Consider the following 25,104-nt stretch of genomic DNA (forward strand, 5'->3'; position numbering starts at 1 on the left):
TTATGCTGATTGATCTTTGAGTACTGAAAAGGACTTGCATCCATGGGGAAAACCCTACTTGGTTCTTCTGTGTAATTCTCTTTATCTATTGCTGCACTGTATTTGCTATTGTTTTGGTAAGGAGCCTTGTGTTTTTCTTGTCACAGACTAATAATAAACAGCAGGATGCCCATTGGCCTTTGCTGATGTCAGTCAGGCACTGCTTTTACTACTGTTTGGCTGGAGTGATGTGGTTATTAAATGAAGTACAAAAGTAGTTTGTAATAGCCAGAACCTGGAAGCAGCCTAGTGCCCCTCAACTGAAGAGTGGATAGAGAAAATGTGGTACATCTACACAATGGAATCTTGAAATTTGCAGGCAAATGGACTGTGCTAGAAGAAACCATCCTGAGTGAGGTAACCCAGTCACAAAAAGACAAACATGGCATGTACTCTCTCATATATGGATTTTAGACATGGATCAGGGGAGTGCCAGCCTACAATCCCACAGCCAGAGAGTCTGGGAAACATAACTTTCAACCAATGACTGATGGAAGCAGAGGTAGACACCCACAGCTAAACACTGAGCTGTACTCAAGAAATCCAGTGACAGAGAGGGAGGACTGATGAGCATAGGGGTCATGACTGGGCTTGTTTAACCCACAGAAAGAGCTGACCTGACAAAGGTTAGCTGTTGAACCCCAGACTGATGGCTGGGAGTTCAGCATGGGACTGATACAGACCCCCTGAATGTGGGTGTCTTTGAGGAGGCCTAGGCAATCTATGGGGCCTTGGGTAGTAGATCAGTATTTATCCCTGGCATACAAATGGACTTTGAGTGCCCATCCCACAATGAGGGATGTTCTCTCAGCCTGGACTCTTTGGGGAGGGCCTAGGACCTGCCCTGGATGAAATGACAGACTCTGGAGATCCTCCATGGGGGGCCTCACCCTCCCTGGAGATCGGAGTAGAGATTGAGTGGGGAACTGGAGGGCCTGGTGAGGGTGTGGGGGAAGTGGGAGGGAGAGGGAGCTGGGATTGACATGTGAAGCAAGCTTGTTTCTAAAAAAGGAAAAATAAAACATTAAAAACAAGAAAAATAAAAATAATATAGAATGGACAAATACAGTTGCAGAAGATTGCACAAAATGTCAAAAAGAATTACAGATTTTGATGACCCCTCATGAGAGGCCTCACCCTCCCTGAGGAGTGGATGGGGTGGGATGGGCAAATGGTGGGGAGAATGGGAGGAAGAGAGAGAGAGGTAACTGAGATTGGCATGTAAAATAAGATTTTTTAACTTAAATAAAAATTAATTTTAAAATGAAAAAAAGTAGTTTTCTTTTCTAGACGTCCCCTTCTCTCATCCTTGACAACTGAAGGAGCAAACAGCAAGTGTACTAAGGCTGTGCACCCCACCTATACCTGTTTGCATTTTAGTTACTTACTCTGCCGTCAGCTTCCCCCTCACCATGGCAAAATATATACATTAAAAGCAGGAAAAGATTATTTGGCTCATAGTTTTCAGAGATTTCAGCCCATGATTGTTTGAGCCAGTCACTTTTAGGCCTGTGATGAGGCAGAGTATCATGGCTGAAACAGAGTAGAGCAAGTCTGTTCATGCCCAGCAAGGAGAGAGGCAGAGACAGAGATAGGGAGAGACTAGAAAGGGCTGGGGCCCAATACCCTTCAAGACCGATCTCCACAGTGGTCTGACTTCTTCCCATCAGGCCTGTCCTTTAATGGTTCCACTTTCTCAGGCTCTAACGCATGTCCTTTGGGACAGTCTAGATTCAGACCAAAGCAAGGCTATCTGCATCTTCCGTTACTTTTGGTAATGGATCAAAAGTAAAACTATAGCCTTACTATGATGTATTTTGTGGAATGCTTAGACTTCTAGTGAGTCTGCCTTCTTCTGTCATCCCTTCAGAATCCCTTCATTCTAGCTTATGTATCAGTCCAAGAGTGTTGGTTGTGCATAGCTGTGGGTTAACTTAAATCCGCATTCCTGCAAACCGAAGGAATCTTTTTATTTTGAGAAACCTATCCTAGTATCAATACACCTGATGTCTGTAGATGGTAATTTATGAAAATCTAATTAATCCTTGATGATCAGCCATTGTGAAGCAGCTTTCCACCATAGAAGATGCACTATTGATTGATTACAAATGATAGAAAGTTGAAGGACACAAATGACCTCATACAGCCACATTCAAGGGCTGTCTCTTTGTGGGTTTCCTTTACTGCTACAGGGATGAAGTATTGGGAATCTTCTTACCCCTTGGTAAGAAGGAAGGGAACTTGTGGATTTATGGTAACATTACAATAGATCCATGGTAATTCAAGTGCCTGAATATCTAATCGAAACTCACAGGAGCTTCCTTTGAACTCTACTGCCTAGCTTTTAAGGGCTGCCTAAGACAAGATCCTGGAAACAAAGGGCACCTTCTTGCTAACCTTCTGAAGGCAATTGGGGACTCGACCCCATTGCTGCAAAGAAATGAGTTGTTCTAAAAACCTGCTGCAGCCTGAAAGCAGATTTGTCCCCTAGACCCCGAACTGCAGATGAGAACAAAGCCAGCAGCCTCCTGAATGCAGTCTTGTGAGACCCAGAGCAGATGTCCCAGTCAAGCCAGGTCTGGACTTGTGACTTACAGAATTGTGCAAAATTATGTGTGTGTTGCTTCAAGTATCAACTTTATGGTAATCTGTTACATAATAACAGATAATGAATATGGGAACCCACAGAATATAATCTTTGTAGTGAAAACTTTAGACGTCAGAAGAAATTCTCCCCCTCACATTGCTGACAAATGACACATGAGTTTTTGTACTCTTAATGAAGTAATGCAACATATATTATCTGGAGACATCTGTGGCATGCTGGGATAGGGTGTGGGTCTTGGTCTTATCTGATGATGGAGATCATTATCTCCATCATAAGGTGGATGCAGGAATTCAATGTAATGCAGGTAAAAGTGGCCTGGCATAGGGCCAGGTGTTCAGTCCATTGAGTGTTGCTATTGGCTTCTTATTTCAGAGATCAAGATTCTGTCAACATCCACGTTCCAATGGCTAAAGATTGCAGATCTCTTCTGTTCCCCACCCGGTTTCCGGTGATTCTTCATCCACTTCCACAAAATCAAAACGTGCTTGGTGCAATTCTACAGTTCTCTTTCTTCACAAGTACCACCCACCTCAACAGTAAATGAACCTCAAGCATTCCTTCAAGTACCCACCCAGGACTTCTCCACAGAAACGACCACATTTCTGATGAATTCGGATTTCATTAAAAGGTTCATTATTCCTTCACTAAAATACTGCCCCCCCCCCACATAGTGTACTCTTGACATCTACTTTTCTCGCCCCTGAAAAAGTGTGGATAGGAAAGCCTTAAGGAGGACTTGGACCGCCCTATTGGAGGCGTGGGCAGCGCGCATCTCCAGCCCCTTCCAGTAGGATATGCCTGGGACTACTGACCCGCCGGCCTTGTTCGTTGCCCAAAGCGACAGCAATCACACACTTTAAACGTAGCTACTTACGAGGCCTGCTGTAAAGAGGTGAGGGCAGGGGCAAGTTCCGAGTTCTAGCGACCTCTCCTCTGCCCCTCCCTAGACCCCGCTGCCACGCAGTGCCACATCAGCGACTGCACAGCAAGCCCAGCTAGGTTCCTTTCTAGGATGCGAATGGCCCAGTGGGCGGAGGCGAACTGAGCTAGCACTGAGTGGCGGGCTGCTCCACCAATCGGCGACCGGGGAGGAGGCTTGGCAGCCAACCGCATCCCAAGCCAGTGCCCCGCCAGGAAAACAGATGAAGCGCATCTGGACAGCTGTGCTGAGAAAGTTTGTGGGCCCCTTCCCGGCCTGCCATCTGCAAGGCACGTCTCCCACGTCGTCTCCTGCTAGGCACTTATTACTTATTTATTTTTCCCAAGAAGCAATCGGCAGTCCAAGGGTGAACTTCTTTTCTCCCCGCTACCGCATCACCCCCGCGAATTCCCCCCCTCCCGCCCTTGCAAGGCGAGGCCACATCACATTCAACACAGTTGTTTAATTTTCATGGGGCTTTGCGATCAAAAGAACAGAAACAGCAACAAAAACCTAGCCGCCATCCGATCCTAACTGGCAAAGTGGGGAAAGCCCGGTGCTGAGTGAACAGACCAAGTTGGGTAAGTTCTGAAGACAGGGATGTCATCCTTGTCCTTCAGAGATCTCTAGCCTTTGCCTTTTGCCCTTCTTGCCTTTGGATAAGGGGAGAAAAATATCTCACGCTGGGAAAGACAGAAGGATTATCGGGGCTCCTTTTTCTGTTTTGTGAACCTTGTTTGTTTGCTATTTAAATTTTACGAGGGGTGGTGTTAGCATAAGATTTCTTGGGAACAAAATTTTGGCTGGTGTTTTATGGTAAACCTTTTTTCATCCCAAAGGTAAATTCGTCCTCCTACTTCTCTTCCTTCTCCTCCTCCCCTTCTTGTAAACACTGTGTACATTTTCAAATTGCAGCTATCCTTCTCCCTGACTATTTTGATGGAAGTCTGATACATCTCTGATGTATTCAGAATTAACACAACTTTTGACAAATTATTTACAATGTGAACCATATAAAGGGCTTACTGGCTCCTTAAGTTAAATTTAAATGTAGTTAAAATTGTGAATATTATTTTTCAAAGAGAGAAACCTAAATCCTTTTACGGTTATTAACAAAATAATTAAACATGGGATAGACCACTTGTGTGTCTGTGATGCTATAATTACACATTTGATCTGTGATTCTATCAAAATCATAGCCACAGTGGTTGTAATACATGCAGTGAGGATAGCGCTAGCATAGGTCAGGATTTGGAAATGAGTGGTGGAAAATGCTGAGCTGCAAGTGGCCCAAGGCCCATTCCTTCATTTATGATTTCCTCCATCAGAGGGAAGCGGTGAAGTTCAAAGTTAGATTGCATGCTTTTTACTATTGGGGAAGATTGGACTCAAATCAATCTTTATTTTCTGGTTCTTAAAGCAGTGTGTGAGGATTCAATGCAAAAATTGTTACTTGTTAAAGGTAGAATGACTGAAGTGTAGTTAGAGATGCAGGGTTAGAAGTTCATTTTACAGCCTGGAGATGGTGGCTCATGCCTTTAATCCCAGCACTCAGGAGGCAGAGATAGGCGGATCTCTGTGAGTTGGAGACCAGCCTGGTCTACAAGAGTTAGTTCCAGGACAGCCTGCAAAGCCACAGAGAAACCCTGTCTCGAAAAAAAATGTTCATTTTACAAAAATATTTACTTACTTATTTTTAAATTTCATTTTGCATTCCAAACAAAGTTATCCCTTCCACCCTTCATCCTACCCCACCTTGCCTTCCCCCAAGTCCATTTCCCATCCACTCCTCCCAACAGGTAAGGGCTCCCATGGGGAGCTGACACAGTTTGAGACATTAAGTTGGGGCAGGACCAAGCCCTTCCCCTCTTCCTTAAATTTGGGCATGGTATCCCCTCATAGGGAATGTATTCCAACAAACTAGCTCATGCACAGGGATAGATCCTGGTCCTACTGCCAGGGACCCCTTAGATAACCCAAGCTTCACAACTGTCTCCCACATACAGAGAACCCACTTAGGTCCCATGGAGGGTCCACTGCTGTCAGTCTAGAGTTCATAAGTTTCCATGAGCTTGGTTCAGCTGTCTCTGTAGATTTCTCCATCGTGATCTTGATCTCCCTTGTTCATGTATTCCCTCCTTCCTCTCTCTGACTGGATTCCCGGAGTTTGGCATGGTTCTTTGTTGTAAATCTCTTCATCTGGTTCCATCAATTATTGGAAGAAGACTCTAGCTTCTCTAGAGCTATGGATTGTAGTCTGGTTATCCTTTTATTTATATCTAATATTCACTTATGAGTGAGTACATATCATGATTTTCTTTCTGAGTCTAGTTACCTCACTCAGGATGTTTTTTTTTCTAGTTCCATCCATTTACCTGCAAATTTCATGATGCCGTTGTTTTTTGTTTGTTTGTTTGGTTGGTTTTTCGAGACAGGCTTTCTCTGTATTGTTTTGGAGGCTGTCCTGGAACTCACTCTGTAGACCAGGCTGGCCTCACAGAGATCTGCCTGCCTCTGCCTTCCGAGTGCCGGGATTAAAGGCAATGCTGTTGTTTTTTACAGCTGAGTAATACTCTATTAAATGTACCACATTTTCTTTGTCTATTCTTCAGTTGCGGGTCATCTATGTTCTTTCCAGCTTCTGGCTACTTCAAATAATGCTGTTATGAACATTGCTGAGCAAATGTCCCTGTGGTGTGATTGCACATCCTTTAGGAGTGTGCCCAAGAGTGGTATTTCTGGGTCTTGAGGTAGACTGATTCCCAATTTTCTGAGAAACTGCCATATTGATTTCCAGAAAGGCTGTACAAGTTTGCACTCCTACCAGCAGTGGAGTGTTCCTCTGACTCCACATTATCTCCAACATAAATCAGTATTTTTGATCCTAGTCATCAGTATTTTTTATCTTAACCATCTTGACAGGTATAAGATGCTATCTCAGAGTTGTTTTGCTTTGCTTTTCCCTGAGGATTAAGAATGTTGAACAATTCTTTAAATACCTTTCAGCTATTTGAATTTCTTCTGTTGAGAATTCTCTGTTTCACTCTCCACCCCATTTTTAAAATGGATTATTTGGTATTTTGTTGTCTAGTTTCTTGAGATCCTTATATATTTTGGAGATCAGCTCTCTTTCAGATGCGGGGTTGGTGAAGATCTTTTCTCATTCTATAAGCTGATGTTTTGTCTTGTTTACCGTGTCCTTTGCCTTACAGAAGCTTTTCAGTTTCAGGAGGTCCCATTTATTAATTGTCGATCTCAGTGTCTGTGCTACTGGTGTTATGTTCAGGAAGCTGTCTCTTGTACCAATTTGTTCAATGCTACTTCCCATTTTACCTTTCCTCAGGTAGATCCACTTGGACTTGAGTTTTGTGCAAGGTGATGGAAATGGATCTATTTGTAATCTAGAAGGACATTATTGCAAAGAAGCAACAAGAGTTGATGCATCAAGATCAGGTCACAGCTTCACAGTATGGTCTTGGATAAAACACTCAGCCCACCTGGCCCCCAGTGTTCTCCTTTGCAATGTGTTAATAATAAACAATCATGCATACTGATGGTGTCCACAGTACTGAGTTAAAATATGTTAGCTGTTAGGCCAGCCTGGCACATAGCATGTCTTTGTTAGGTTTTCATTGGTTATTACCTTCTTCAAGCTTCTGAACATGTATTTCTTCTGTGGTATTCTGACCTCTTAAGAAACCAGAGTTAATCCAGTTCTGAACACTTGCTCTCCAGGCACAGTGTGAGGTTATGAAAGAGAAAGCCTCATGAACAGGCAGCAGAGAAGAACTGATTGGAGCCTTAGATACAGAAGGCTCTGGAGTGCAGATGTAGAGAAGGCCATCTGAACGTGGGTTGGTTTCCTGGAAAGGCTGCCGTTACTGGGAAGGAATTTTGAGTTTGCTTTCATGGTGGTGGGGCTAAGCGTCATAGAGCTGAGACAGAATCTAGGAGCAAGGGGAGTCATGGCAGAAGCATAGCCGCCGGAAAGTGTGGAACAATCCTGGGAGCATTGAGACGAAGCTACAAGGAATTAGTGTGTGTGACTGTGGGGTGGTGCTGGTGATAATCTTTCTGCTGACAGTGCCATGAGAAGGGCCGGGTTGTCAGACAGTAGAGGAGAGTCTGTGGAGTAGATCGGTTTGGGAGCGGTAGGCTGAACTGACACCAGCTGCCAAGTGAAGGCTGTGTGAAATGGTTAGTTTCTGGGGTCTCCACAACTTGTCCAATATGTTCTCCTCCTGCAGCTGGGGTGGGCAGGACTGGATAACTCACAGGACCTGGCAGTGTGTACATTTGCAGTGGTGTCTCCCAGCTCTGTTCTAGTAGTCTGGTACCCTGAGACATTACCCAGGCTATTTTTCATTAACAAGGATCGCTTGGAAGTCTTTGACAGAAGTGTGATGGTTAGAACCCTCCCCTGTTCTCATATAGACTCAGTATGCTGGAAATAGATCTTTATCATCCTGCTAATACAATCATTTCTTCCTGTGTTAATATTTAGAAGTTTAAAAATTACAACTACTGAGGTAGATACGACCTATACTATGGATTTAAGTCAGAGGTCTGGTTTGAGTTCTTATGCCTTGTTCCAGTGACACTGTGGCAGAAAGCTGGGTTCTGGTGTGGCTGTTGACGACCTGCCGGATGTCAGACAAGACACTGAGCCATTATGACACTGTGATGTCATCTGTAAAGTGATCTTCCTGGTTCTTCTCCCTTGGGTGGGCATATTTTCATCTCCTGTCATCTTTGGAACAGTCTGCTGTCTGCAGGTGGCTACTTGATACATCTAGCTCTTATTTTTTGACCACTTAACTTTTGGCAAATATTCTGGCATGCTCACAGAAATCTCCTGAGGGCTGCTATTCCACAGAGCCTTACTTTTATTATTGAAGAGACAGAGGTATAGATGGATTAAAATACATGCCCACAATTCCTAGTGAACAAGCGACAGGCATAGAGTAGGTCTAACACAGAGCCCTCAAGCTTTAACCATTAGGCTACACAGTCTTGGGTCTGTGAGAAAGTGGCTCTTCTCCCCTGCCCACTTTTCCCTCCTCCCTCCCTGCTTTGTTCTCTTTCTTGTTTCCCATTTCCTCTTCCTTTCCTAGTTGTAGAGTTTTGCCATGTCGCCTAAGTTAACTTCAAATATGTGATCCTCCTGCCCTATCTTCCTAGTCCTGGCATCATAGGCTGCCATCATGCCATGCTTCATTGTTCTAGTGTGGTTGTTAGAGCTAACCAGACAATGGAAAGGGGATCCCTGGAGCCAGGAATGCACTGATGGAATTTTCCCGGAGAGGCCTGAATAGCAACAGGATTCTGTCTGGGTGGTATATTCCATTCCGTACGGTGATTGGAGACATTGCGTTGCATATTAAGTGGGTTTAAAGTAGACAATAAATGTCAGCCTGTGTCAATCAGATGATTATCTGTATTGAAAAAGGGCCTAGGAGACCTCTGATGTGTTGTTAAATCTTTGGGTGCAGAAAAGCAATCCTAGTTTTCATTGTTTAGAGTACCTGGCATTTCCCCAAAGCTTCACGAGAGTGATTTGCAAGTAGTACACCGCAACGGGGGAACTGTATACACCATTCTTTTTTACCAGAATCTCTTTTCCATGTCTATGAGTCAACCAGTGAGTGAGTAAACAAAATGAACAAATACTGAGATTGAATACATATTAACACGCATTTGAAACAGGCTACCGGGGGTCTCCTCCCTCTCTTCTGCACCCAGACGTGAGATGAACAGGTGCCTTCCTCTAAATGCTGTTGCCACACGTGGGCTGCATCACCAAAGGCACAAATCAACAGAGCTAACACTTCATGGATCGAAACCCGCTGCCTCGGCTTCCTGCTTTTTCAGGTGTGTTGACAGGTGTGCACTCTGGGTGTACAGGTGTGCACTACCACACCCAGCAGGGTGGTAGCAGAAAGCTGAGCAGCCAACACACAGCCTCCTTTTCATAGCTGCGTCTCATCCTTGTAAGAGTCTCGTCTCAGCTTAGTTAAAGGTGATGAATGGGACTTCTTTACACTCTTCTGACTTTGCTTCAACAAAGACCTCAGCAATTTATAACACACTCATCTCAGCCTGACACTTGGGGCTCACAGGTCTTGATGACTGTTATCTTGTCACAGAGAACAGATGATGATGCTCAGATGGAAGAATGCTCTTTTTCTAAGGTCACATTGGCATCAGGAGAAACTTGTCTAGTAGGATTTGTTTGCATCGCTTCCTCTCTCAGGCTGTCAGCCTGCAAACCATCTGTGTCCAGATGCCCTTGGCTTTCAATTTTTTTTTTAATTTGAAGGTGAGGGGTTAGAACAAGGCTTCACTTTCCATGGCAAGGAACAAGGTGACTTTATCTGCATCTTTCCCCATTGTACCTGAAGTTCCACAGGTTCTAGAAAAATATTTACAATATTTCATGTGATTCTCTTCAATAGAGAAAAACGGGCTTTTAGAAAAATAATATGTGTATGAAAATTCATCTCCAGAATGGAAATTGTGCTATTTGATTAGTAAGAAATGTAAATGTCTCTGGTTTCATTCTCTTTTTTGTTGAAGATCCTCATTACCTCCAAAAGATCCCACAGTTCTTTGGACTATTCTACAGACTAGCACTGTGGTATTAACACAGTTTCCCTGTTGAGCTTCCAACTGGGGCTCATAAACCCTGTCAGTGGGCTGGTACACTATACTCTCAGCACTTAAGAGTCAGGCCAGCAGACATGGTTGGAGGAAAGTTCCACCCAAGGTCCTAGCTAAATAAATAAATGAAAAAACTAAATCAGACCTCTTCTAGGATGTTTACAGAGGGCTCTTTTCATCCTGCAGCTCCCTTCCCATGAGCACACTCTTGTTCAAGCCCTGATTTTATGCTGTGCTCTTATTGACTCCACGCTTCAGAGCTGAGGCTTCCTGAGCGCTGTACTTATTTCTTGGTAGTAGTGACCAGTCTAAGGAGTTTTCCTATTCATTCTTGGTGATATATAGTGTCAGTCTTTCTCTACACCATTTGCTTCAGAACTGAGTAGTGGTGTGCCCATGCTGCTATGAAGCTCTTACTTCACAGAAAGAGGCATGAGCTACCACAGTAACAAACCCCTTAGAAGGTAAAGGCAGCATCCTCACTTTGAAGATGATGTATCTGAAACCTAGAGAAGAGTGGTAAGGTTTTCAATATTGTGCAGGGGTGAAGTGGGAATTTAAGGCCAAGGTTGCCTCTTTCCCATCTGTGAACTTAACAGTATACCATATATACTCTTCTTAAACACTAAATACTCTTATTATTTGTCTCTTTCCAGTGTGTAGTTAAGTCCAGGTACAGTGTGAGCACAGGTTTCCCTGGGTACATCTACCTTTTTATCCTAGTTTCCCAGATGTCTCTCTCTCAGTGTTCTGGGATCCTGGGACAGTAACATAATTGTCTTTCAGGGGCCTGATCCACCCCTTTTAGTTAAACATCACGATTCTTTGCCTGAATCACTACAGTGGATCTCAAAGTGTCTGTAAAAGACCATTTGGATTTTGTTTCTCAGGTGCTTGCACACCATTTTTGTTTTGTAGAAAAGTAAAGAACATTCTTCTTAAATTTTTTCTTCAATTTCAAGTAACTAAGATACATTAATTTTTTTCCTATATGTTTCCTTTCAATTTCTGTACTCCATAAAGGTGGCAATATGTTTCCTTTCAATTTCCGTATTCCATAAAGGTGGCAATATGTTTCCTTTCAATTTCCGTATTCCATAAAGGTGGCAATACACTCTTTTGCATACTAGACTGGTCTACGGACCAACTTAAATGACACTGTCACTACTGGCTTCTTGAAAAGACCCCAAGGCATCCAGACATAAATAAACAGTGCAAACAAAAGCCACCCGTTCTTCTTCTTAGGTTCCCAATGAGTTTGAATTTCATTTGAAATAAAGCCAGATGTTTACCCTGTTCCAGGAAGGCTTAGGCCGTTCATCTGGCTTTGCTTCTGTATCCATAATTTTTCTTTTCTTTTTCGAGATTATAATATAATTATTAGACCACTCCCCCTTTCCTACCTTCAAACTTTCACAAATAGCTGGCCCCATCACCTCTCTGTCTTTCAAATTCATGGTGTCTTTTTGCTTTCACTGTTGTTATCTCTGTGTGTTTCTAAATACATAAATATAGCCTGTTCACTCTGTATAGAATTACCCATAGGAATATAATTTCAGGGCAGACCATTTGGTTTGGACAATCAGTTGGCGCGCTCTTCCCTGAGGAAGACTTTCTCCACTCTCTGCATTCCTTAGTTGACTATACGTTCTTATGTTGGCCTGGGGCCTCATGAGCTTTCCCCAGTTCACAATAGCATGCCATTGTTACCATCATGTTTAGGCAACGGTGTTGTTGAAACTTGATGGGTGTAACTTCAGGCACTTCTAGAAGACACAATCTGACAGTCAACTCCCTGTTCCTCTGGCTCTTACAATCTTTCCATCACGTCTTCTGAGCCTGAGGTGCAAGAGTTGTTTTGTAGATTTATCCATTGAGACTGGGCTCCACAACACTGCATTTTGATTGGTTGAGGTTTTCTTCAATGGTCTCTTTCTGTTGCAAACAGAAGTTTTCTTGATGAAGGAATAAGGGAGTAAGGACAACACATGTCTGTGGGTATAAGGACACATATTTAGAGTGTAGTTAGGGACTGTGCTAATTTAATGAAGTGGTTGTTGTAGGTTCTCCTTCACAGTTCCTGATTTCAGTAGCCCTGGATAGTTGACTATGTTTCCTGTATCATTTTCAGCATGATTTTCCTCTTATCGAGCAGGTCTTAAGTCCCATTAAAGAGCTTTGGATTACTACCAAGGTATGTGTGCCAGTACTGCACCCAGTCCTTCACCCTATGGGTTATTGTACACTGCTGGTTATTTTTGTGACTCATAGGCATCATAGTTGGGTAGGGCTACTGGTTGCTTCCCATCTTTGGAAGACTGCATGGTGCCTCCTGGTAGTCCTCAGAGAGGAGGCTTTCAGGTCAGTTCCAGCTCAGGGGCCCTTGGTGCCTGTGTCTAAAGTGTGTAGTGTCCACTCTCTTCCAGCTTCCGTCCCTACCTTTGTTCACTAGGAGTTCTTAGTGCTAATAAAGAGCTTTCAAGTTTTGGTGAAAAGTGGGTTTAAATAGAGAATGAACAAAGATTGAGGATGTGAGATACACTTTGCTATTTCATCTATTAGATCAAGTATGAACAGGCACTTCCATCACCACTTGATAATGGCTAAAGTGGTATCTTTACTCTGTAATATTTGTATTTGGTGAAAACTAAATTTTAAAGCTTTAACTCTCCTTCTACTGTTGGTAAGTAACATAGCTAGATTTACCTTTGGCTTGATATACTTAAAATATCAGATGAAATATTTAAGTCAGTGGTTTGTATAACCCTGACTATGGAGCACTGAAGAAACCCCAGAACCCAGAGGATAAAGAGATGTGTATTCTCATTACTTCAGATCATCACCTGGAGACAGAGTCTAAGTAAGTAGATTGTCACACAGGTGGAATACATACTTCTTTAGCTGAGGCATTGGTGAGAACTTGGGGGAGAATGAAGGTGTCTAGAGTTAGAAGAAAGCACTTGAAATGAAGAGAGCTGTAGAGAGAAAGGGGGATCCCCAGAAAGAGCCAACATATATTAGTGAGCAAAAGTTTCTGAAGAAACTAATGGAAATGGTATGCCAGGATTGATGGTTGTTACTGTTTACAAATATCCTCTACAAGCTCATGTTGTGGAAACTTAATTCCCAGTGTTGTATGCTAGTAGTCATGTGGTGATGGGTCCTATAGGAAGTAACTGGGGTTAGATGACACCATGAAGGTGGAGCCTTTGAAATGGCATTGATGGCTTCTCAAGAAGAGGAAGAGGTTTCACTAGCTACCCTGCTGTCCTCTGTTCATTCTGAAGAAACACAAAGTCTCTCATCCTTGTAACAACTTTCCACGCTCTGCTTCTAGACTTCCCTACCTCTGAGCCTGTGAGGAATAAATGTCTTTTCATCATGAATGAGTCAATCTTAATTTGTTTAGTGATAGTAACATCAAGGGAAATGAGAAATGAGCTTGGCACGCAGACAAGGCTAAGCATGCTGCCCATCCAAGTCATACTATAAAGTCCCTAGTCCATGAGTCACGTGGTAGAACCGTTTGGAAAAATGTTCCTTGGTAGTGGGGAATTGCTGGCACAAGTCTGGGGTCTGCTCTACGTGTGCCAGTAAATCATACAGTAGCAATTTCCCCAAGAATGCAACTGTTTCCAGTCACTCAGCCTTATCCCAGACAGAGCCGAAAACTATTTAATAATAATTTAAAATACCTTCTCCCAATTCAGGTAAAACCTACAATGTATGGCACCTCAAAATAGTAAGTCAATTGTTTTTTAAAAGGGAGGTCCCTATTCCAAGCTGACTGGAGTAGGAGTATTTCCGTGCTAGATAAGTCAAATAACGGACTTCAGTGTAACATTTTGTACATAACAATCCAGAGACTGCCAGACTAGTGTCTGTTCTCATATTTGCTTTGGCTCCCGAGGAGCAATTCATCTTTGATATCTGTTATTGTTTAAATCAACATATTTTCCTCTGTTTGCTACCTCTGCATTGACTTACAGCACGTTAAACTCCACTAAGATATTATCCAGCTACAGGATGTGTTCTGAGTAATGGACGGTGAAGGTAAGGAAGGGAGGCAGCACTGCTTTTCCGAGGTGACTGAGTGACTAAGACTCAAACATTTTAGAGGGGAGTAAGGGCTACACTGGGAGTAGGGCAAAAGCTCAGCAGGTGTAAGGACTCCATAAGCAAACGACCAGAGCCTTTGGATCCCAGTGTGGTACATGTCAAGAGTGAAGAGAGCCACATTCCGTTAGCCCTGTGAAAGTGCAGGACACTTTCACCATCAGAGGTTAGAGTCTGCACTGGCCCCTGTCTGGACAGCAGCCCTACAGTCCACAATCCAGTGCCACAGGTTGAGCCTGGCTGTCTCTTCTCCCTCTGTAATATTGACAGCTTTTAACTTGAATTCTGGGGCTCTTTGTCCCATCCATTCCTCCCCAACTCTGACAGTCAACCTGTCACTCAAACCTCTATATATCTCTGTGAGACATTTCCCTGGCAGAACATGTTTTGTTCAAATTGATAGGAACTGAGCACAGATGTTCTTTCTGACTCTGCCTGTGCAGAAATGGGATTTTTGTTTTGTATCCTCTATAAGTTATTAGATTCTTGCCGGCTGGAAAATCCATTTGTATTGAAGTTTCAGCTCACATCACAATGGGTATCACTATCACTATGTAATTAGCATTCAGACGCAAGTAAAGGGTCAGTCTTTGTGAAAATTGATTTCCAGCCAATGGTCTTGGAACACTTGGGACACTCCCAGTGGTACGTGCTGTGGATAGGGGGTTTAGACATGGAGAGCAGGGATTTAGGGAGAGTGGAAGTCAGCGTCATCATCACAACGATGGCCTTCAGGTCAGAAGGATTCACTTGATTCATTTACAGCATGTAGCAATTACACCGCAATCCTAGACATAGTACATCAAGTGTGCTTCGAATTTGATTTTCTTCCAGTGATCATGCACTGGACAAGGTTCTAGTTTTTTGTTGTCTTGTTTGTTTTTATTTTTTCCAAGAGGAAGGGACAATGAGAGATTAAGACGCTTACTGCTTCTGTCTCGCGAGCTTAGGATCAGCCTCTGTATTTCTGGACACATCTGAGAAGGTGAAGCAAAGTTATGCTCTCTGCAAAGAAATGAGCTGAAACCTGATATCATCTAGGTGATGTTAATCGTAAAATGTCTTGCTGGGTTTGCCTTTGGTTTATAATTATGTTTTGTGGTGTTGATAAGCAAAATAGGGTGGAGTGAATGAATTAAATTGTTTCAGATAAGCAGCAACATGTTGACAGGTCCTCAGAAGGGAGGTGGTTTTGCTGGAGGAGAGTTAGTGTGACCATGGGAAAACAGCCCAGAGCATTTTACTTTACCACAACCCCTGGCTTTCCTCCCTCCCTCCCTCCCTCCCTCCCTCCCTCCCTCCCTCCCTCCCTCCCTCCCTCCCTTCCTCCCTCCCTCTCTCTCACCTTCCCTCCTTCCCTCCCTAGCCTTTTCTCCCTTCCTTTCTTTTTCAACATGCATGTATAGTTTTAACTATTTTCTTTATTACAGTACATTAAAGTCTAGACATAATAAGGAGAAAATAACTGGAACAATATTTATTAGCCTTGAGATTGAAATTCTAATAGAAAGTTGACAAGATAAACTCAATGAAGTCAAACTGCCCTTGCAGTGCGATGACTGCTAATTATTATTTGTGGCTCTACTTAGAGGTCATCCGCTTAGCACGGTCCATCTGCACACTTACAATGGGCTATTTTCTACTTAAAGCAAATTAGCTTTCTTTTCTTTTCTTTTTGAAATAAAATATATACGCAAAGGACTAATAAGTTAAGAAAAAAGTTCAAACAAAGTGTCGTGAGACAAAAACAATCTCCAAAAATATCATTGAGTCTGTTTTGTGCTGGCCACTCTTGCTGGGTGTGGGGCCTGCCCAAGAATTGTTTATATATTCAGTGATACTCCATTGGATAAAAAAAAAATCCTTGTGAGCTGTTGTCAGCTGGAGATATCTTCTGGGTTAGGCATGGAAGCGCATGCCCACTTCCCCTCTCAGCGCTGGGACCCCATCTGACTTGGATCTTGGCAGGCCCTGTGCATGCTGACACCGTCTCTGCGAGTCCACAGTGCCATCCATCTTTTGTCTGGAAGGCGTTATTTTCTTGGTGCCTTCCATCCCTACTGATTGTTACAGTCTCTCAGAAGCACCATATCCCTTGTTTTTACTATCCCACTAGTTTCTCTTTCCGATATTCTCCTACCATTTCCCAAGCCTGTAATTGTCTTCCAGAACTTCCTACTGGTCCGATTCACACAGAAATTGCACAAAAATTCTGAAGAGACTCTGACTGATGGTCCTACTCATTACAAGAATCTTGTATTGGACTTAAACAATTTGTACACCACTGTAGAGAGTCTCCCTTAGTTTTCCTGAAATTTAGGTTACACTCTCCCACCTAAACTTTTCAAGTGATAGAGATTTTGAAAAGTTAGGAATGGAAGGAGCTCAATTAAGGGGATAGTTTGATGATTTTGAGGTGTCCTTGTTAGTATTCAGGCATCTGTACTGGCCTTCCCTTGGGGTTCTGGCAGGATGTACCCTCAGCTGCAGCTACTAATAGCACCACCTGTGCACATTCACTATTCACTACTTTCCTTTTTAAAAGGGCCCTGCCCACCTCCTCCTCCTCCTCCTCCTCCTCCTTCTCTCTCTCTCTCTCTCTCTCTCTCTCTCTCCCTCCCTTTCTCCCTCCCTCTCCCTGCCTCCTTCCCTCCCTCATTCTCTGTCCCCCTCTGCTTTTCTGCCTGTCTCTCTCTGTCCTCTCTTTTATACTACTGATTCTGTTCCCAGAGGCCAGTCCCCCCCTTGTTTCCATTCCCTTTTCCTTAAGTAAAAACAAACAAACAAACAAAACAAAACCCTCCACATAAGTTCTGTTGCATGGCGTCTTTCTCTCTCATACCACTTTTTAAATCATACCACTTGTTTCAGACATGGAATTTAGTTATTGAGGAGGGTACTTACTCATACTCCCTGTGAACCATAGTCCCTCTTACACTGAACCTCTTCAGAACTATGTTTCAGTATCTTATCAATTACTGGTAATGTTAAGTCTTAAGACTTGTTGAAAGTCATGGCTGTTGGATATAATCATAAGGAATATGGTAAGGCCTGGAAAGGCAAGCCTGCAGGAAATATCAGTGCCTAGCAGGGTAATATTTTTCCTCCACTATTTGTAATAATTCCAGTTATCTATCATGCTTTATTTAGCAAGTGGTGCTTACAAACACCTCCTTTACACTCGCTAATGCTCAGCTGTCCTGTCCCCTTACTGCTTCACCGAGCATTTAGGAAGATAAATGGCTATTCTTCCTTACTGTGGGTGAGTTGAGAAGAACTTAGGACAAAGAATAGAAGCAGTTTCTTTGGTAATCACAGGAACTGCTGCCCACTCCTTTGTCTTGACTGAATTAATCCCCCTTAATATGTTTTTGAAGGATATTTCCTCTTCTAGAATAAATTGCATACTCATTTAGAGTGTCTAATGGAGTTATTCAGTTGTTGGTAGTATGCATTACCTCCAGCTTTAGGGGAATCTTCTGACCTCTAAAACACACACCACACCACACACACACACACACACACACACACACACACACACAGAGAGAGAGAGAGAGAGAGAGAGAGACTCACACATACAAATAAATCAACCATTTTCTAAGTATCCTTTTTTATTATAAGACATTCTCCAACATATAGATGTATTCAATTGCATCCCACTAATCTTGTCTTACTAGTAGACCCAAATGCTGAAATAACTAACTCTGGGTATTTGTTTCTGGGTTTTCTTAATTTCTATACATTCACCTCAAGTGGAGGGTGTAGTCTGAAGTATTTATCTCATCTCCTTCCTCGGGTTGGAATGAATGTGTGGTGGTTGGCTTGGTAGGTTGGCCCAAGTGAGAGGCATAGACCCATAGGTGGGCAACATTCCCATGGTAGCCTTGTACTTTTATGTTTACATGCTTGGCACCTAAATGAGATGGTTGAACAATGTCACAGAAAATACTAATCAGAATGCAAATTTGGAGATAGTAAAAACAAAACAAATGAGAGTAGTTACTATTCAGTGATGGAAGAAGTACCAGTTAACAAACTCACTTCCTGATTGTAAAACACTGTGTCCTCTGGAAAACTGGGAGCTTCACAAATGGATTCACAACCAGTTTGTGTATCTGATGACATTCATTGAGGAGTGCTACAAGGTCAGGTATCTGTAGGATAGATCGGGTGCATGCTGCTGGCAGCAAGTAAAATGTTCAGGGAGAAATTATGAGCGTGGGAAAGGAAAGAGACTTGAGAGCAGAGCTGGTTCAGGGCTGATGCTAGTGAAATAGACTTTTCTTGAGTGGGGAGTAGCATCTTCCAGGCTGGAGTTACTGTTCAGAGCATCTTCAGCACTCACAACCCTTAGTTTAAACATTTTTATTAATTGCTTTTTAGTATACACAGAGATGTATGTGAGTGAATATGTGTTTGTGTGTGTGTGTGTGAATATGTTTGTGAATGTGTGTGCATGTAAATATGTGTGTGAGAGAATATCAGTGTGTGTGTGATGAGTATGTTTGTGCGTGTGTGACTGAGTGACTGCAAGCTGACAAGCATTTGTCCATCACTGTTTTGGTTTATTTTGTTCTAGAAACTTTTCAGCACTAACTTTAAAACAAAGCCTTGACTTTAGCTGTTCCATTTTTGTCATTCTTGTGTTAGTCTGTGGTACTTGTGTACTGAAATCAAGCCAGATAAATGCCGTAGGAGATAGATGTGGACTGTGACAGTCAAGAGTTTGTTTACTACGTCTCAAACAACAGTTCATTTGTAACATACAAAATACAATTTTTTATCCATATAAACATAGTCTGAATACTGCCTTTGCCATGCATTTGAGACCTTGTGCAAGTAACTTAACCTCTGGACTTCAGTTCTTTGCTTGTGAAGGGTGTGATATCAGCTCCTGGTGAGCATCTAATAGGGTAATGACACATGGTAGCATCACAATGAACTCCAGCTCCTTTGAGTCTGCCAAGCCCTTCCCTAGCTCCATTCTCTAGCATTAGGATTATGGCCTGCCATGTTTGACTCTTAAAATCACAAGTATCTCCCTAGGTGGCTTCTTGTGAATTGTAGGTAACTGAGGCAAAGTAGAAGCTACCTAATTCTAATGCATCTGTGTAAATACCATTTATTTTATGCTAGACTCTACCATTGCTATTTGCCAGGTAGAGAAAACATTAAAGTTATACATCTCTAATGTTGAATTTTATTTCATATGATTTTTGTGACATTTTCCTTTTCTGGACCATACAGGATCTTAAAGTTGAACTATAAAGCCTTCCATTCACTGCAAATTTATATCAACATTTTCAGTCCATCATTTGTCCATCCATCCATCCATCCATCCATCCATCTATCCATCTGCCTCATCCTTCATCCATCTGGGTACCCAGGCCTTTCATATGGAAATATTTAGTCCATGCTAGTTCTGAGCATTAGGAATCTGGCAGTAAGGAAGAACAGAAAAGAAATCCTTCATTCATAGAACAGGAATTATAGGACATTCTTTCTTATATAGAAAAGGGTTTGGGATATAATAACTCAATGAATTAGTTAATTATGCAGCATAGTAAAAGAAAATTCCTATAAAGAAAATAAAGTAAGAAAAGAGGGATGAGGTGTTGAGGCAACTTTTAAAATATGGTGGTGTCAGAAAATCCCATTTGAATATAGCTTTAGAGGGAAGAGCATTCCAAGCAGAAGGAATGTCAAGTGCCAATGTCCTGGGGAGGAGTCAATTTTGTTTAGTGAGGAGCAGGAAGACAGTGTTGCTACTGGGATAAAGGCTCTGACTAGGGGATTTTGAAGAAGAGATGGTCTAGCTTGTGTGGATCATGGTGAGACCAGGTCCTTGTGCAAATTGACTGCTGTATAGAGAATAGTCTGACTGGGGTAAAGGTGAAATTGAATCCAGCTGGGGGATTGTCTTAGTTACTGTTCTATTGCTGGGAAGAGACATCATGACCATTGCCATAGAAGGAGGCAGGTGTTTCATTGGGGCTTGCTTACAGTTTCAGAGGGTCAGTTCATAACCAACACGGTGGGAGAAAGGCAGCAAGCAGGCAGGCATGGTGCTGGGGCAGTAGCTGAGAGCTTGTATCTGATCCATAAGCACATGGCAGAGACAGAGAGACTGGGTCTCTCATGGGCATTTTAAACCTCAAAGTCCATCCCTGGTGGCACACCTCCTCCAGTAAGGCCACCACACCAAAATTATTCCACGCACTAGGGGCCTCGTATTTATATACATGAGATTATTGGGGCTGTCATCAATTTAAACCACTTCAGGGACCGTTGTAATAGCCCATGCAGGAGTGGTAGCAGTGGAGGTGATGAGAACTGGCCAGATTCCAGGCGTATTTGGAGGTGGAGTGATTTTCATTAGATTGGATGTGGGAGGTGAGAGCCAATGATGAGTCAAGGATGACTACGTTTTGTACTGAGCAGGTCTGCCCTAGTCAGGTATATTAGGAGCTATGTTCTGAGCTATGTTCTGGACAATTCTCAGTTTTAGAGGCATGCTAGGCCTTTGGGTAGAGAAGCCAAGTGAAGAGAAGCTTAGCAGCATGGAGAAGCCTGGCCTGGGGTGGGCTCATGGCACAATGTTTCACACTGAAGCAGAATAAGATCCCAGAACTGAGCAAAGGCAGAAAGGAGCCTGACATGCCAGTTTTGAGAAGTTAGAAGAGAAGTGGCCAGGCAGAGGAAAACAGATGGAAGTCATTTTTCAGGAATGAGGCAGTGCTCAACTCTGCTAAGCTCTGCTAGTGGCTCAAGTGAGAGGAAGCTGGGATGTGCCATTGAACGTGAAAATGCCAGGCTCGGTTGACTTGCTGAGAGACCTAGCATGAGATCAGAATAAGGTGGGGGCACGGTGAAGGCAGAGGCCAGCAAATTGCTGGCAAGATCTGCTCATCGCTAAACCAGAAGATCCCAAGCCTCCAAGTTTACTCTCTCAGTCACTTTCATTTTGCTAATTCTGTTTCTCTTTGTCGACCCTCAGAATGAGCTAAGATGGGATTCCATTCTAAATGAGTTTGTCTCCAGCCTCTACTGAGTCCAAAGCCTGATTCTACTTCCATCTCGGTCCAGAGACAGAAAGGTTATCATAGATCAGGTCGTGAGGGGGTCCTTCATGGCATGGCTGTGCATATCACCTTAGGATGAGAGGCAAAGACCCTGCTAGGAGCTAAGTCTGTCCGCCACATACTCGGCCCCCTTAGCAAACATGCATAAATGGGGCCCAGGCAAAGTCTAACTAAAGTGGGATGTGGTGTGGGTGAACTGTAGGCTCTTCTGAGCTCGCGTTGGCAAGCTTTATTTTCCTCTCAAGTGTTGCATCTTTTTGTCTGGACCTGCGGTGGTACAAGTCAGCGTGAGTGTTTCCACACATGCCCTGTGGTTGTCTACCCTGTCACGTTGTGCCACCTGGGTCTTGCATCTTGTTTCCCATGCAGGCTATAGGAAGAGAATGATGGCAGAATAGCTCAGACAGCTGGCCTGGTTCCTGATTGGGGTCATCAGATATTGCTTGCAACCTTCAGCTAGTGACTACAAAGTGTCTCTGTGACTGGCTCATACAGAGAGGAGAGGTGTGGATGTTTTAAATGCTGATTTGTTGTTTGGGGTTGACTTAGGAGTTTCGTCATAGTGCTTTCCTAAGCTTCTTCTGAGGTAGCCATTGTTCTCCAGTGATCATCTGGTGTCTTATTCTGGTGTCACACCTACAATTAAGATAAAGACAAACTTGTAGATGTAGTTTATGATGTGTTACATTCATTTATGCTGTAGAAAATTTGTTTCATGATACAAAGATGTGTCGCATTCTTTTATGATGAATTTGTTTAACTCTGTGAAGCTGTGTTACTTTGCCTGCCTAAAACACTTAATTGTTCTAATAAAGAGTTGAATGGCCAATAGCTAGGCAGGAGAGAGAAAAGCGCAGGCTGGCAGGCAGGGAAAATAAATAGAGAGAATGACGAGAGGGAGGAGCAAGAAAAGGAGGAGAGGAGGTCACCGGGGCCAACCACCTAGCCACACAGCCAGTGACGGAGCAAGAAGGAAAGAGAGGTATGTAGAAAAGAGAAAGGGAAAAGCCCAGAGGCAAAAGGTAGATGAAGCAATTTAAGAAAAGTTGGCTAGAAACAAGCCAAACTCAGGCTGGGCATTCATAAATGAGAATAAGTTTTCCTGTAGGTTTATTTGGGAGCTGGGTGGTGGGCCCCCAAAGAGCAAAGAGTAAAAAAAAAAAAAACCAGCTACAACAAACAGTATTAAAATGTGAACTTTGGTGATTGTGAATGCCACTTCCTTGAGGATATCAATCCTTAATCTACACCCTCCTCATTTCCATAGCATTTGTCACTTCTTCTTTTTGGAGGCTGCTCCTCTTGGGCCTTTTGTGGTTAGAGAGAGAGGTGAGGATGTGCCAGGCAAAGGTTGGAGACTGACTTTAGCCTTCATCTGTTACTCGGGGCTGTTGTGGGAGATGTAGTCTTAGTCCCTCAGACTGTTTACGTCTCAGAACTTAATTTTTCTTGCTTACTTTGACTCTACTCATGTGCACTTTGCTGTTTTTAATGCTGTGAAGGCTATTGCTCCACCTTCCATCGGAATTCCAAAAACAGGTTGGTTTTGTCCTTTATTGATGTTTCAGAGTTACTATGCTAGACCCTGCCTAGTGTCATAGCCACCATGTCCCATCAACTTGGGCCTTTCAAAATGGAACTCTTTTCTGTATTTGCTCTAATTATTAGTATGTTGATGGCAGATATTAAGGCTCCGTTGACGTTCTGTACATGCATACATTATGCACTGGTCACATCCGTCTACCCTCCTACTCGCTCCTCTCTTGTCTCCTACTTCCCTTTACACCTCTCTCACCGTTTCTGTTTCTTTCCCTTAAAGTCATGCTCTCCTCCACATCCATTTTCCTGCAAACAGCTGGATTTCTTCCTCATATGTATTGCATCTATAATACTTTTATACATCTTTTGAAAAGCAGGTACCTCTGTTATATGCCCATGATTTCCTTTGATATGTGTATCTAGCAGTGGTAGAGCTGGGTGATAGGTAGTTTAATTCTTAGACTTTGAGAAACCTCCATGTTCATATCTACAATGTCAGTGCAGATTTGCATACCAACAGTGTATACGGGTTCTTCTTTTCTGCCCTCACAAGCTTCTATTATTTTCTGGTCGGTTTATTGATTTTTAAAATTTCATACTGGTATATGTTGTATTTTGAGTATGTTCTCTCAGTGTTCTCTGCCTTTTCCTTCTATCTACCCCTTTCCCTTCCCGTTATTGTTTCTTGTTGATAATGGTTGGCATGAGATTTTAGCATTTTTCCAGTATGATTGTTGGCCATTTGTGCATATTTTTGAAAGGTGCCTATTTGATCATTTTCCCATTTTTAATTGCATTATTTCTTGTTAAGTTCTTGGATTGAATTATATGTGCTGGATATTGATGCTCATGCTCCTGCTGATAAAGATGATAATGGGAAAGTGCCCTCTCACTCTGCAAGCTGTTCCTTCATTTTGATCATTGTTGCTGGACTGCACAAAAGCCTCTAAATCTGAAATAAACCTGCTTGTCAGGTACTCCTGTCCTTTGTGTTTGAAATCCCTGAAATGAAATCATTGTTTTTGCACGCTATAAAGTGGTCTTCTTATATTTTCCTCTGGTATTTTCAGCATTTCAAGTCTGGCTTAGGTTTTTGGTCTGTTCGGGGTTAATTTTTGTAGAGGATTAGGGATAGTATTCAGAATTCTTCATGTGGATCTACAGTTTTCCCAGAAGAGTTTACTGAAACTGTCCCTTCCTTGATATTCATTTTTGTCAACTTCTTCAAAAATTGGTTGTCTGAGTATCCATCGGTTTATTTATTCTGGGTCCTTCCATTCCATTCCTGTGTATGTCTGCCAAGATGACTTTTTCTTTTTGTGATGGCCTTCCTCCTAAGTGGAAGTGGCAACACATCTTGATATATTGGCTTGTTATGTAATATCAGCTTTACTTCCAGCTGGACACTGCAGTGTGGTAACACTGTGGCTTTGTTGGTGGATGTTGGTAGGTCTTAGCACAATGCCTACCCTATGAGATTGAAATGACTCACTTCCCTGTAGGACTTACAGGAGCTGTAACAGCCTAGTAATTTAGGCAGCTGTGGTCAGGAGAGCAGTGTATGAAGAGGGCACCCTCTGTGGTTCCTTACACAATGGGGTTGGTAGCCTACAGAGTGATGGGAATTTCCATAGGCAGTATTGAGACTGGTTAAAGTGATTCTGGATCATGACGAAGGACTTGAAGCTCTTATCTACTGATTTTAGACACTCCTGCAGATCCATGCGTTCCATCGGGAGATGTCTGGGCTGGAATCATAGCTCTCCCTCTGTGACATTTACATACAGCCTTGTCAGCAGGGCACATCTGATAAGGTTTGTGTTTGACAAGTATAAATGACCCACACAGGTGCAGTGCCAGCAAAAGTTGCACAATGCCTCTTTCCTGCTAAGTGGGTGTGTCTTTCCAGGAGTAAGATCTTGCTGTCCCACTTGAGAAAAAGTTCTTCCGTGAGAGCTTTTACCTGTCCCTCCTGCCCCCAGACTGAAGTGTCTTCAGGGTTTGAATATTAAGTTATGAGTTGAGTATAAGTCATCTTAACCGCAATGAGAAAGAGCTCAGTGTGCAAGAAACCTGCCCAATGCTTGCAAGGCACTGGGTCTGAATTCCAGTGCAACAAAAAAATAAAATAAAATAAAACA

At 42.8% G+C, this 25,104-nt stretch overlaps 1 protein-coding gene across 4 annotated transcripts in view; it reads left to right on the forward strand.

The window, feature by feature from the left end:
* Nucleotides 1-3,761: 3,761 nt before the first annotated feature.
* LOC101839044 (transmembrane protein 45A) overlaps nucleotides 3,762-25,104 on the forward strand; it is an 85,601-nt gene continuing 64,258 nt past the window's right edge. For 3 of the 4 annotated variants that reach the window (XM_040750646.1, XM_013118162.3, XM_040750647.1), the window contains exon 1: nucleotides 3,762-4,147. The gene's annotated coding sequence lies outside the window, so the exon portion shown is untranslated. The remainder of the gene's footprint in view (nucleotides 4,148-25,104) is intronic. The other variant, XM_005076729.4, reaches the window with a different exon arrangement.

This window comes from Mesocricetus auratus, unplaced genomic scaffold (assembly GCF_017639785.1).
Source record: "Mesocricetus auratus isolate SY011 unplaced genomic scaffold, BCM_Maur_2.0 Super-Scaffold_100008, whole genome shotgun sequence".
Classification (NCBI taxonomy): domain Eukaryota; kingdom Metazoa; phylum Chordata; class Mammalia; order Rodentia; family Cricetidae; genus Mesocricetus; species Mesocricetus auratus.